General features: G+C 40.6%; 1 protein-coding gene across 1 annotated transcript in view; it reads right to left on the bottom strand.

The window, feature by feature from the left end:
* The window catches only part of LOC124307530 (uncharacterized), a 48,940-nt gene that overhangs the window by 22,077 nt on the left and 13,065 nt on the right, over window positions 1–13,798 (bottom strand). The gene's annotated exons all lie outside the window — the stretch shown is intronic.

The following is a 13,798-nucleotide window of genomic DNA, read 5'->3' as shown; positions in this document are numbered from 1 at the left end:
GTTCACAGTTTTACCGTTTCAACTTCAATCCACGATATAGAATTAAAAGGCGATGTCCTGGTAGAATTCGACGTTAACGTACATATCTCCGAGTATCCAAGCCGCGTACATCGACGCGAAAAATGGCTTAACAGTACGATTCTGTATACAATTCTGAACAAAAACACTACAACGCTTAACGCGGAAATAAAGAAATGGCAGGAATTATACGAAACCGCAGTAATAAGTTCGTAGAACTCGTGCCGTTTTTGTTTTATTTCCGTGTCAAGTGAAAATACATTGGAGTATTTTTGTTCAAAATTGTGTGTAGAATGGGGCTGTGTTGCCTTTGAGATACGCGGGCTTCAATGGCTTTGGAGATATAAGCTATGCGTAAATGTCGAATGCGACCCAGGTACCTCCGTATTGTTACCCTACTGGCAAGACCGTAATAATCATCCCGTTATAACCTCACCGATATTGCCGACCAATTAACTCGTACCCGAAATGACTGTATATATTACAAATACATATTTTATGGTACACAATTTAAATGACTCATGAAAAACAGTTAGACGATTTCAGAAATGTCATAAATTTTACAACGGTGAACGCCAATCCCCGTTGATGTTCTACCTGTTAGTACAGCTAAACTGATGACGTAGACTCAGGGTCGCTTGTAAATTTTCACTTTTAAATTGCATTCGCGTATTTTAGTTGTAACTATGTACATTTTGATCGTGCCATCTTTTTCCTGTTCCGTGATTGTAAACGCAGTGAAGAACAGAAGAAAAGAGAGAACTCCTCGGTAACGTGCTGCCCGTGGCTACAAAAGTACAGCGAGCGAGCTGCATATATAATAATTTTATCGCTTTTTCTCGGAGCGCGATAAGAGGCCGGTGATAACGGGTCCGATAGTAACGTATACACAGTGCACACGGTCCCCTGACTTTCGCTGCGCCGCTCTTGTTAATACAATATCGAATTGAATGCAAGCGGAACACTCGGGCCAGTTATGCAACTTATTTACCCGACTAGTCTGATGTCGTTGACCGGCTTTTAGACTTTTTATACGATTTCATCGTGAGAGGCGTCGAATGTCACGAGGGGCTCCTTGTCTCGGGCGTTAATCCAATTTCCTGCAAATTATAATACATGCGACTACTAGTCCACCAGCATAGCCTATTATGGTAATTTGAACGGACCCGTGCCGTCACCGTTAAAGACTCAAGTCCGCGCGATATCATTTGCACACAACAACCATAGATATAATACTGTATCAATTTCAATCGCATGTATATCGTCATGCGATAACGATTTATTTTACGCGTTGCGTGAAACGGATCTTACAATCGTCGACCTGCAGCAGATATTTAAATACAGGCTTGTAGATCAAATATTTTTGAATAGATTTTCAAGCATGTATACACGAGCCTAGATTTTTTGCAACTAGTACAAAATACAGCGTCACGCATTTCAGTATACCGTATCCGCCATCTTAGCGTCTTTGATGACATCACTCTGACATCATTCGACGTTCGAACTGTCCGTGGTCCGCACGAGCTTGTAACGTGATTCGTTCCGTACTTATCAAGTGTCGTAAGGTTTTCACCGCATATATATATATATACACATATATTGTGCAATTTTCATGCAAACATGAATAACGTAATATATATATATATATGATTGCGATGCACGCACGGGCCTGCGCTGTATGTATACATATATATTGCGTTCTTTTTCACTTTTACCCGAAAGCAAACGAAACGCACAGCCACACGTATTAACAAATCTAAACTATGAATAAGCGACAGCATTGTTTTTGCAGCGCGCATCGCTAATCACGTGCGTTTTTTTCTGACGAATCTCTTCCGACCTTATCTCGCGCGTGACTGCCAAAACGAATGGCGACGATATCGTACAAGGACCAAAGTAAACCCACGTCAGTAGATATCTGTTATGTATTTTACGAACTTTCATGTTGATATATAGATGACATACTAGTGACACCTGTGCATATACACACATACATACATGTATATATACCAGAACGCCTATTACAGATAATATTTAATTTCATTTATACATTTACACACGCGATACGAATGCGCGCATACGTATATGGTATGTATACATATACATATATTATACATATCGTACGGGTGTTATATATATTATTTTATTTGCCATACAACGAGGTCTGGAATTGAATGACCTTGAAATCTTTGACATATATACGTATAATTTTGTATCCACGTGATCAAAAGATTCCACACGCAGGTTGGTCCTGATGTGAATGAAAACCTGTTTCTGCAAATGTTTGCCGTTTAACTTTTATTCTTTTTTTTTTATTTCCAATTTTAGTCGCTTGTTTTTTCTCCGAAACGGTGGGAAGGGGGAAGGGGGAAGGGGAGAGAGGAGAGAGGAGAAGACGTTGAATGCAAAATAATTACAAATGATGTAACACGTACCGCCAGATAAACGTACAAGTATATACGTATCTGTACGTAAAATTTAGATCAAATTTTATACGTATAATGTATATCTTATCTCTGCAGCTACCGGTACGAATGTGCAGCTATTCAGATAATGATCTTCTTTGATAACCCAGCGTTTAGATAAAAAAAATTTTTTTTTAAATATTATATCAACGAGTACGACTCCGAGTATTCCTGTCAAATAACACATCTACCAAGTTTACCGTACAACATATCATTTTCGTATTGTTATGGATTCTTCTTTTAACTCCACGGTGGAAATAAATACCATTTCAAGCAGATCGTGACATTTTAATGTATCTCCCAATGTAAGTCACGCTTAGCTGCTCCCGAGTACGTGCCTCGAGTTGTGGCTGTGTGACGTCACCTCCCGACGTCTGGCAACCATGTTCGCGCTGTTGCCAAGTAGCCCCCCGCCCCCCAGCCGCATACCGAGTCTATGTATTTCTGTTAGATCCGGGGCAATTCCCTTGGAACAAACTGCCTAAAATAATCTAATTCCCGAGTCTTTGCGGGTAAATCATTCCAGCGTACATCATTAATTTTTCTCCCTACACATGACCGGGAGTAAATTTTTTTTCAACGTGTTTTTGAAAAAAAAAGAAACACGTTTTATTTAATCAATACTTGGACCGGTATACAATAGCTCGAGGCATGTTCAGCCATTTTGTCACGTCACAGCAGCGCCGGCTAGCCGGAGAAAATCAATCCGGTTTCTCTACTAACCTTTCGTGAAAAAAAGCGATGCCGTTCGTGCCGCTGTACTACCGTATTCGAAAACGTAGACTGTAGTCTTTAAGGGTCCGTTGCGATATTGACCCGAGGTTGCGTTAGGTTATTTCTGTTGAGTTCGAGCACCTTTTCTTCTGTCGGAGCAGCACTGCAGGCCGCGTAATTCTCTGACAATTATTCTCGCCATTGTTCATTCGACGCGAATGAATAGTTTTGTCATTCTGTAGGTGCGATTTTTGTCAATGGGGACGCAATGCATCGCTGTCTCTGCAGTAAACAGGACCTTGAATCAAATTGTCCTTGATCCGTATTTCGTTTTTGCGAAATCGTTACGCATCGGGACACGTTCGCGAAATGAATTGGAAAAAAGATCTCCTAACGAAATAAAAACAATGAAATGTAACATTTAAATTCACTTTGTATTAAATGTTTTTTTTTTGTTTATGCATTGCTTCCATCCATTCGAGCAGTGATGGTAAAATGCGCTGCTCGATTTCCTTTCTACATATACATGTACGAGCATTTCTTGATACTAGTGAAAATTCACCGTGTACCTGCACAACCGATATACGATGCCCCGTTATATTACATGTATGTACTTGATGCCGTACCGACGCTGTGCAGGCAGCCTTTTTTCGAATATTACCGCGAGTTGAATAAATGATCTTTTGTATCTCCCCAAGACTGGGTAAAGTCTAGAGCGAAGAACGTACGCCTCGGTTAGTTCGTTTACTTTGGTCGGAAATAGTTTCTGTTTGGTTTTCTGGGCTGAGTCAATGGCGTGACGTCAGAGGGGTTGTGAGAGGCGGGAGCGATATAAAAAATAAAAAATAAAAAAATTGCGTCGCACGGAAGAAAATTATTTTTCGATTTAAATCCGAACGGTCCTCGTGCGTTACGTAAATTGTTTGACACGATACAACGTCTACCGCAAAGTATAGTATAAGGAGATACGGCAGATTGAGATTATAAAATTAATCTTTTCTATTTTAGTTTCTCCCTCGACGCGACACCTATACCTACACCTATAATGCGCACGTCCGATACATGTCTGCCTCCGTAAAAATATCCAACGAATATATTTTTTATTTCTTTTTTCTCATTCGTTTTTATTCCGAGCTAATCATAAGCCTCGCCTATTGAACCGTTGAGGAGACGTTCAAATATGTGTACGCTTACGCTATTAGAATTCTGTGGGTTGTTGTTGATTTTTCCCCGTTTTTTGGTCCTTCAAGTTCCATGCTGCTCACTCCCCTTCTAATCGCTAATTTATCTTGACCCAAAGGAGAAGAATTGAAAAAATCAGGGACAAAATTGGCTAGAGAAACAGGTATCAATGATTTAAGAATGCTGCAAAATGTAACATACATGTATAATAAATACGTGCATGTTGTATGACACGTGATGTCATAATCATCGCTTAAGTTTGTGCTTGTTTGTAAACAGGTCGCGGTCTGCAGTCGTCGCGACGTCCCGCGTGCTGTCGTACACGCTCGTGACGTCACGCGGTAGGAGAGGACAGACTGTTAGAATGCGGTATAGGGAGAACACTGTCAACACCAGTACGAAACACATCACGCCGCCGCTCTACAGTTTCTGCCTCGGTCAATACCACGCGTTCAACAGTGCACTGCGCATTAAAATTTTATTTTGCTTCCCTCTTTTTTTTTAACGTTTTCTTCTTCTCCTTCTTCTTCTTCTTATCTTTTAATTTCTTTTCCTTCCCTCCCTTCTCTCAACCAAAATAGATGCTCGTGATTGTACTACAGGATCATCTACATTGCCGGAGGTAACTGATGCTGACGTATGTATACGTATATGTGTAGGTTTTTTGACAAATTCCTCATGTTGATACGTGTATACCCGTCGATGTATGTACGCTCAGAATCGATACTGTAATATGAGACCGAAAGCTGTGCGTATATGCAACGTATTACCGTTTATCGAGTACGTAGTAGGATGAGTATGTTATTGCATTCAACATTCTGTAAAAGGCCGTGGTACCGTGTACCGTGGTATTTATATTCATACGTGAATTTAATGAATATCACACTACATGTCGTGCCAGTATCTGTTATAAACGACAACTTATTGTTACTACGGTACGTGCATAATGTGATTTCTGATCGGTGGACAGGGTACACCGTGGGGTATGGTAATTCGATACCAAGGACAAGGCTGCACTTCCACGTATGGACAAGAAATAAGCCTCACAGTCCCGCAGTAAGATTATCCAGCCGCCGACTATATCTATACATCGTTTCCAGGGAAACCTTGCGGCGAATTTTTCTTATTTCTCTTTCTTTCAAAGGATCAGGTATGGGTCAGAAAGTTTTTCTTATATTATTTATTTCGCCATAGCTGACGGTCCGTCGGTCGGCAGGTTTACTGGCCAAGTGACCCTGCTCGAGTGCTCGCCGTTGCTGCGGTTTGTGCTGCCTGGCTGGCTGGGTGGCTGGATGGCTGGATGGCTGCCTGGCTCTCTGGAGTATGGTCACGTGATCGTCCAGACGGTACGGGGCTTTGGGATGGCTGCTGGTTGTACATACCTACAACGTTATACGTAGTGCGTAGCGTTCTGTGCTGTCCGTTCGGGCAGGTGGCCGAAGCGATGCGATGGTTAATTGTTTTTTGCTTCGACGATGGACGTCGCCTCGTCCCACTTCGTTTGCCGCGTTAAAATTGCAGATGGACGATTTTCCTCTACCGCCTCGCTTATACACAGTGATGCAATGTAAGTATACGGATGTAAATATGTTGTGCTATTTTTTAATTTATTTTAGTTTTTTATTTTCTATTGCGTTGCAGAAACTGCGTATACGTCATCTACATGATTAAGGAAATTATTAACGTGTAAACAAGTAGGTACACGAAAATCTTGATGGTAACTTGAATACAATAAGAGTTTTTTTTTAATATATATGTAAGCGTTCGTGACTTGATATGCAAAATACCGGCGGAAACGTGCTTGTCAGGTGATTTTGCAGGAGGAAGGATTTACGTTTTTATTATTTTGATTTTCTGTTGTTATTTACTTCTTTTTTTTATTTTTATCTTTTTATCTGTTATTTCTCTAGAAGTTTTCAAATTTCATGCGCCAGCGACACGACACCGACGTCCAAGTGCATATTGCACTGTGGGATAATTGTAGAATCGCGTGACGAAGCAGGGAGAGACGCAGAGAGGTGTGCATGCGTGCACGCACTCCGTATACCCACCTATACCTACACGCACGATGTACGCGGCACGAAAGCAGGCCGTTGCGCATGTACGGTTGATGCATGCATGTTCATTGTTCACCTACAATATGTATACACGCAACTATATATGTAGGACGGAGCGAAACGCTCCAACGCAACGTTGCGTGTGCACCGCGAAAACCGACGTCGACGTGCGTCGCGTGCAGCACGAATGTAATCCCTGTTCCTGATCCTGGTTGCCCTTTGGTTAACTAGCTCCACCCACGATACCGGCCAGCTTTCATTTACGTGTGCCTGTGTATATGCATCCATTGTATTATCGTCCGTGTGTGAAGAGCAATGCACGCAATGCTGTTGCCTTTGGTCGTTTTTTTTAATGACTCGACAACGCGTCATCGTATTTTATCAATTTATTTTATCGGTGCAACATTTAATACCACAAAGATATGTGGTTATTTTTCGCTCTTTTTTTCTCGTATTTCCCTACTTCTCCCTCTCGAATATTTTTATTTCTTACTTCTTTACTTTCTTGCTTTTTTTCCCCCCTTATTACGTTGCGTTATGTTATGCATTTCCTTCAGTGTTCGAGAAACCGTTGCGGTGTTTCTCCCGTGCAGAGCTACGAAACCAATTCCGTGGAGCCCATTCTTTGTCTTATCTTTTTTCTTCGGTATACATCGTTACGGTTATGTCTTTCGTTTCCGTTCGAGGGTATAAGATTAATTCATTCGTTCTTCTGTCCGCGACTTTATCCGCTTGTCCTTCAGGAGTTTGGGCAGAAATGTATATGTTGAAGAAGAAAAAAATGAAATAGAGTATACATTGTACAAAAAAAAAAAAAAGAAAAAAAAACTGTCTCGGTAAAGAATTCTTATCGTAATATTTATAATGTGCAGTTGTATTATTATATGTGCAGGAAAAAGCATCTCTCGTGTTTTCATCGAGGATTGTCGTCGGTGAAATTTGTCCCTTCAGTTTTCATCGCGACAAACCAATCGACGTTGAACGCTAGCTTCTTTCTCCGTTACTTCTTTGGATATTTCGAACGTTTTATGCTTACGTTAGGGCCACGAGTTGGGTGTACATGTAAATCTGGATACCTGTACACAACCATACATGTACATACATATATATATATATATATATATATATATATATATATATATATATATATATATATATACGACTAATATGTGTAGGTATACATCTGTTAGTCAGCACAAGTATCGGGCGAGCGTGTCGTGACGTAGACAGTTGTAGTATTACAGTTACACTTCAACTTGTCAGCGACAAGGTTTCCTACGAATGTATGGGGCAAGGTACAGAGTATAGAGCCGTAGATTGCAGGGTTTAGAGTGCATTGTGGAGCGCAACGCCGACCGCTCGTAATGCGTACGTGCCATGTATGATATACGTAGTTGGTAATATCAGGTGTCCTCCATCCAGTGACGTAAATGACAAGACTGGTGGTCACGTGTCGGGGAGTTTTAGCTCCGTCTGGTGACAGTCCCTACTTGTCAGCACGTACATACGGAGACGGCAAAAAATACCTACATAGGAAGATATGCTGCAGAGGTAGACACGCGTGGAAAATCGAAGTTTGCTGTATCAGCTATTGCAGGTACATACATATATCTCCGTATAGAGATAAGCGTAGTTTCCACTTTCCAACGCTGATACAATAAATGAGAGAAAGAGAGAGAGAGAAACAGAACTGTTTTAGCGCGAAAGATGCAAGGTTGGTATTCGAAAGAGCATCTATTGCATTTTCGTACTCGTTGCTTTTTTATTGCAATAGCACGTATATGCATGAATTACACACATGTATACACATATGAAATATTACCTTATACTCATCAGATTTTGCAGGAAAGCACGCGACCCGCAGCTAATTATGTGTTTGTTTTTAACTCGGTTCTTAAAAAAAAGTTTGTTGACGTTGAATCATTGCTTCGCAGAAGATTGCGATATCAGTTATTCGCAAACATCAGTGGATGGGGGAGGGTGGGTAGGAAAGGGCGAGGGGGGGGGGGGTAACAAGAGCAACATTATAATCATGTAGAAAAACGTTGATTACGACTTCGAGGCTTGTAACGAAGGAGTCGGACTCTCGCCGCATGTTATATGTACCGTACATACACGTATGTCTATATCTATACTTCTATACTAATATTATAACGAGGAAAGATTTGATTTTTTGTTTGTTTGTTTGTTTGTTTGAAATGAATAGGCTCCGAAACTAATGGACCGATTTAAAAAATTCTTTCACCGTTGGCAAGCTACAATATTCCCGAGTGGCATAGGCTATGTTGCATTTTCAAAAAAATTAGGGATGCTTACTAAAACTTGAATAATCTAACCCAAGTTGTAAAAAAGTAAACAAAAAACTTCCTTCAATCGCGTGCGCTGTGAAAACTATTAATGATAGAACAAAATGATGTATTACAATTTTTCAGGACACATCACTATCTATAAAAAATGTCGCGACAGCATGTCTCTATCTTTTATAGTTACGTCACAATAAGCGTCCTTTTATTAAAAACTAGCAGCCCATCCCGGCTTAGCACGGGCATATAATAATATTATGTAATAATACAAATGTTATTTTTTTAGAAACTCATTGTAAACATTGTGTATTTTCTTTTATTATATTATTATATGCCCGTGCGAAGCCGGGATGGGCTGCTAGTATTATATATGTATACTTACGTATAATTCTTGAATATAGATAAGACGACGCGCTCGGTTTGTGAAACACGTATACGTTATGTTACAAAACTTTCAGTCCGCACTGTGCATTTTGCGTATAAGAGACGCACACATAAATACGAGTACGTGTAATGACTCTGCTCATAAATACGTATTACGTATGTATTTACGTATACCGTATAACTTATGCAACTGCGGAGGTTGTTCAAATATTTTCGGATTTCTATGTAGACGACGACGTCTCGTGACTCGATCGACTCGATATAGGTTCGAGTCAGGATCGTGTTTTAAATTGCAAATAATCGTCGCATTATTATACGGATAGCAATAGGTACATAACATTGTTGTTCACATAGGTGGAAGAATGTACGTACGTACAATACGTATGAAAGAAACTTGTGACGAGAAAGGTACGAAGAAATACTATCAAGTTTATTTTAACCGGTAGAAACTTTCCAAGTTGATTGGTAAAGAAAGGAATAAAAATTTTAAAACAAACGAGTGCAGGTAGAAAGTGTGCAGATACACACATCCATTCTCTAACGGGGTAAAGAGTTTTCAATAAAATTAAAGATCGTATAGCTGGATAATTACACGTAAATACCTTGTGTGTACATGTAATACGAACTTTTGCGGCTTATCGCCGAATATGGATTGACGGGATTAATTAACGTCATACGGCACGTATTGGAATGAAGGAACGCAGAGGGTATCCCAGTCGGGAACTAGCGCGGAATTTGAAATTTCACTTTTCTTTGTTTCCTACGACGGCAATGGCGGCTCGTTATAGCCGGCTGCACCTGACGCGGCGTCAGTCAGTCCTACCTGCACTACGGCGCAGGTGAATTTCAGTCAGGTGTTGAACAGATGGGCGGCTCTAGTCCACTCAAGAAAGCGTTATAAACGGTCTATCGTAAAATGTAGGTTACTACTGTCCGATGACGGAGTACATAACCCTATCCTATCGTATCGTATCGTATCGTATCCGCGTATCGAAGAACTTAATACTCGCAACGCACTTCGCGGTGCACGTCGCATTCATACAGACACCTAATATGCATAGGATACCGTATTACATGTATACCTCCCCCTCCCCACACCCTCATTCCTCTTTTTCTGGTTAAATTTTTTCGCGTACTCGCTCGCGCCTTGCGGCCTTTACCATTCCTCAATCGATTCTCGATTATCGAAATTGCCTGTTAACGTACACGCGTTCGCAACGGTTCCAGGTATTCGGCCCGGGTCAACCGATACCGCTGCGTCCTCGGCGCAGGCAGGGGACACGTGATGGAGGGGGGTGGGTGGGTGGGGGTGGATCTCGTATATCGTAGGTGGTTCAGCGGTGACGTCACATGCAGCGAGCGCTCGATCCCGAGACCCCCACACGCGATTTCTCGGTGTCGCTGTGAGTCGAGTTGCGTCGCGTCCCGGAGCGCACATGGCGAACGAAGCATCGGCCAATCAGGGGCGAGAAAACAGCGCTCTCATTCAATCCGGTGCCTCGCCAAGGATCCGGCGATGCCCTTCGGCCTGCGGCTCCGTCGTGCGGATTCCTACGTGCTAGCGGCGCAGCGCAATTGCGGACTCCGGTGCACTGCGTACAATATCCATCGCCCCGTGCCTGCTGCGTATGCGTAGATGACATACACGGGCACGCACGTGTACCTTGGTATGTGAGGTTGAGGTTCGTCCGTTAGGCGTAGGTTACGTACTGTACGTACGTACGTACAACGTGCTGCTGCGCCGGCTGCAAGCGATCACGTACGCGGCACACCGTATCCACGAGACATATCGTGTATACCGATGACTCTATCGTTTCGAATTCTTCACTGTGCTATACGTTATACAGTACACCTTATACATTTATACATATATACATATATTTATATATATATACATATATATAGGTATGTAGGTGTACGTATGCACATACCTATGTATGTATATTTGCATGAATAAAATGTTGAAAACAAAAGCACATTTTTTCATCATTGTATGCATATGGTATTGGTTATGTATCATGTATACATAGGCCGTATACAGCTTCGCATTATACATTCGCTGGGGGTCGCTTACTCGCGTGCCTGGAAGCGATACGACATATTAAACGTGATGCGAACGCGTCATAAGTTTGACTTTGGTAGGTAGGTACATATTATGTGTGCCCATGTATACATGCCTGTATACAGTGGACGAAAATTTATAAACGTTTATAATCACGTTAGAATATATATACAAGGTGTTTTTTTTGTTTCGTTTTTTTATACTCTGATTTGTTTTCACAATTCTCATTAGGCTACAACTAGTTTTAATTCTCATGAACCGCAGAGGAGTTCATCTTTATTTTTTGCATATCATAATGTTTATTGTTTGCGTATGTAACCGCTACAATTAACTCCGCGGAGTGGGTAAATTCGAAAATCTGGCGATAAAGAAATACATGTATAATGTGCGCGTTATAATTGCACGTATAATATACGGAGTTGCGTGGTTGTTGAGTTGTGGGCCTTTCATTTCCGAAATGTAATTGTCGTATCGGTATATTCGAATATACGCACATCCTTGATACTTGTGTTTGATTCACGAAGAAACCAGTAATTTTCACGCGAAAATGATGCATCGTTACTTTTATATATATATATATTTTTTTGTTTTTACACGTGGTTGCACACAGTATAAACTTGTTTCCGAACAAAGAGCTGCAGCTGCCACCTCAAGACCATTATTCGTGATCGGAGATTATCATCCGACCTACCTGCTGTAATTACTTCCTAACGGAAGATTAGTTTATTTTTATTTTTATTTTTATTTTCTATCTTCCTTACGTTTTACAAAATCACAGCTGTTTCCGGCCTCGGAATTTGAACGTGTTGTTCAACGCTGTTTTATCTTCTTTCAGATATATTCAGTATTTTTTCGCAGCACTGAATTCAATGAATTGATTATACCGAAGTCAATGTTCATGATATGATATACGCGACCCGTTGACTCCTCGTTAAAAATTTTGCTACACAGGCACATATAATAAGAAAAAAAACGAGCGTTTTGCCACACTTGATTCAAGTATAACGTTGAAGGGCTTTCCGAAGACGTCCAGCGTGTATTTACGTATACACATACTGTAAACTTCTTTGCCTATAACGTTCACCCTATATCAGCGAAATACGTGTTGATATAGATATGTGTAACCACATAATAATATACCTAGTAAACAGATTGTCACCATTTGCAGTTACGATTTATATATCATGCGGTCACGTGGATACGTATATATACGTATATATGAAGATAATTTTTACATTTTATGAGCGGTATGAAAAAGTATGCATGCGCACGTATGAAGAGACCGCTGGAGTACACGCGTTATCGGTTGAGGTTTGAAAAAATCATGCTCCGTTCGCATGGAAACTGATAATTTCGTTATCGAGATGATAAGACTTTATCGCGAGCGCGCAACGCGATAACACCGGGAATATAAGTGAAAATACACGAGGGACAGTCCCTTGTATATACGATACTTTGCTGGTGATATACTAATCGTGAGCCGATGCGTTGGTATAACATCTATTTCAGGAATGACGTAAATCATGGCCGCAAACTCGATCCTCTGTACTGTACATTTAAAAAAAGAACGAAATGTATCTTCTGTTTCTCTTTCTTTTTTTTTACTCCGTTGAACTTCTCATTTTCCTTCAAATAATATACATCGTATTTGCAATATACATAATTAGTATGAGTTGGTTTTAAATGGCATCGCGTGCGTCATTATATTCGTTCAGTGTTTTGTTTTCATCGTATGTACAACATTTTTCTTCTTACACCGTTGCATTTGCAAAATTTCGCACGTCCATTCATTCATTAATTCATTCATCTATGCGTAATTAAAGCGCACATAACATCAGATTATCACCAGTAATCGCTGAGAATCATTTGATCGAAAGTCAAGTAGGTCATAACTCAATTAACCAGCTTTACAAGTGGGTCCCACTGTGACAATCATGCGCGCGATCGATTATCACGAGTAATCTATAAATTCCTTGATTATTTTCGTCCTTTGAATTACATACCTATATAGAGCACTGCAGAGAATGGAAATCATCTCATTTATTTAGACTTTCCAAAACCTTTTCGTCGCCATAATTAATTCAATTGTTGTTAGATTGACAATACATCTATTTTTTTTTTAATTTTTTTTTTTTTTTTTTATTCTCATTCCGCGCCCAAGATAAATAAGGCATCGTTTGCGATTTCACACCTTTTTCAGCAAGCCGTTCTATACGAGATCGAACGTGCGCCTTTTACGCCGTAAAAGGACAGAGATTATATCACTTGTAATTAATGATTACAATAATCGTTTCATCGAACGCTAATTGAACGACAATATTTTTATCTCCTCTATTTTCTCTACCCGTCATAATCGTGAGTCGTGTTAATTTATAACATACGCGATTCCAGCTTAAATCGCACAAGCTGATACTGCACGGTGTGACGTATACGTAAATGAGAACAATTGTCCACCACCTTCTTTGCGCTTGTTTGCAGAGGGTGTTATATTTCGGGTACGTGACCGTCAATTTCAGAAGAGGTTTCCTCTTCTCTCGGATATACCCGCGCGACGGTGGCGAATGGCGATTCTTATGGCCGAGGAAAGATCTTATGCGCTGCACGTTTCCCCGT

The sequence above is a fragment of the Neodiprion virginianus genome, chromosome 6, assembly GCF_021901495.1.
Source record: "Neodiprion virginianus isolate iyNeoVirg1 chromosome 6, iyNeoVirg1.1, whole genome shotgun sequence".
Taxonomy (NCBI): domain Eukaryota; kingdom Metazoa; phylum Arthropoda; class Insecta; order Hymenoptera; family Diprionidae; genus Neodiprion; species Neodiprion virginianus.
This window is presented reverse-complemented; position numbering and strand designations above follow the sequence as displayed.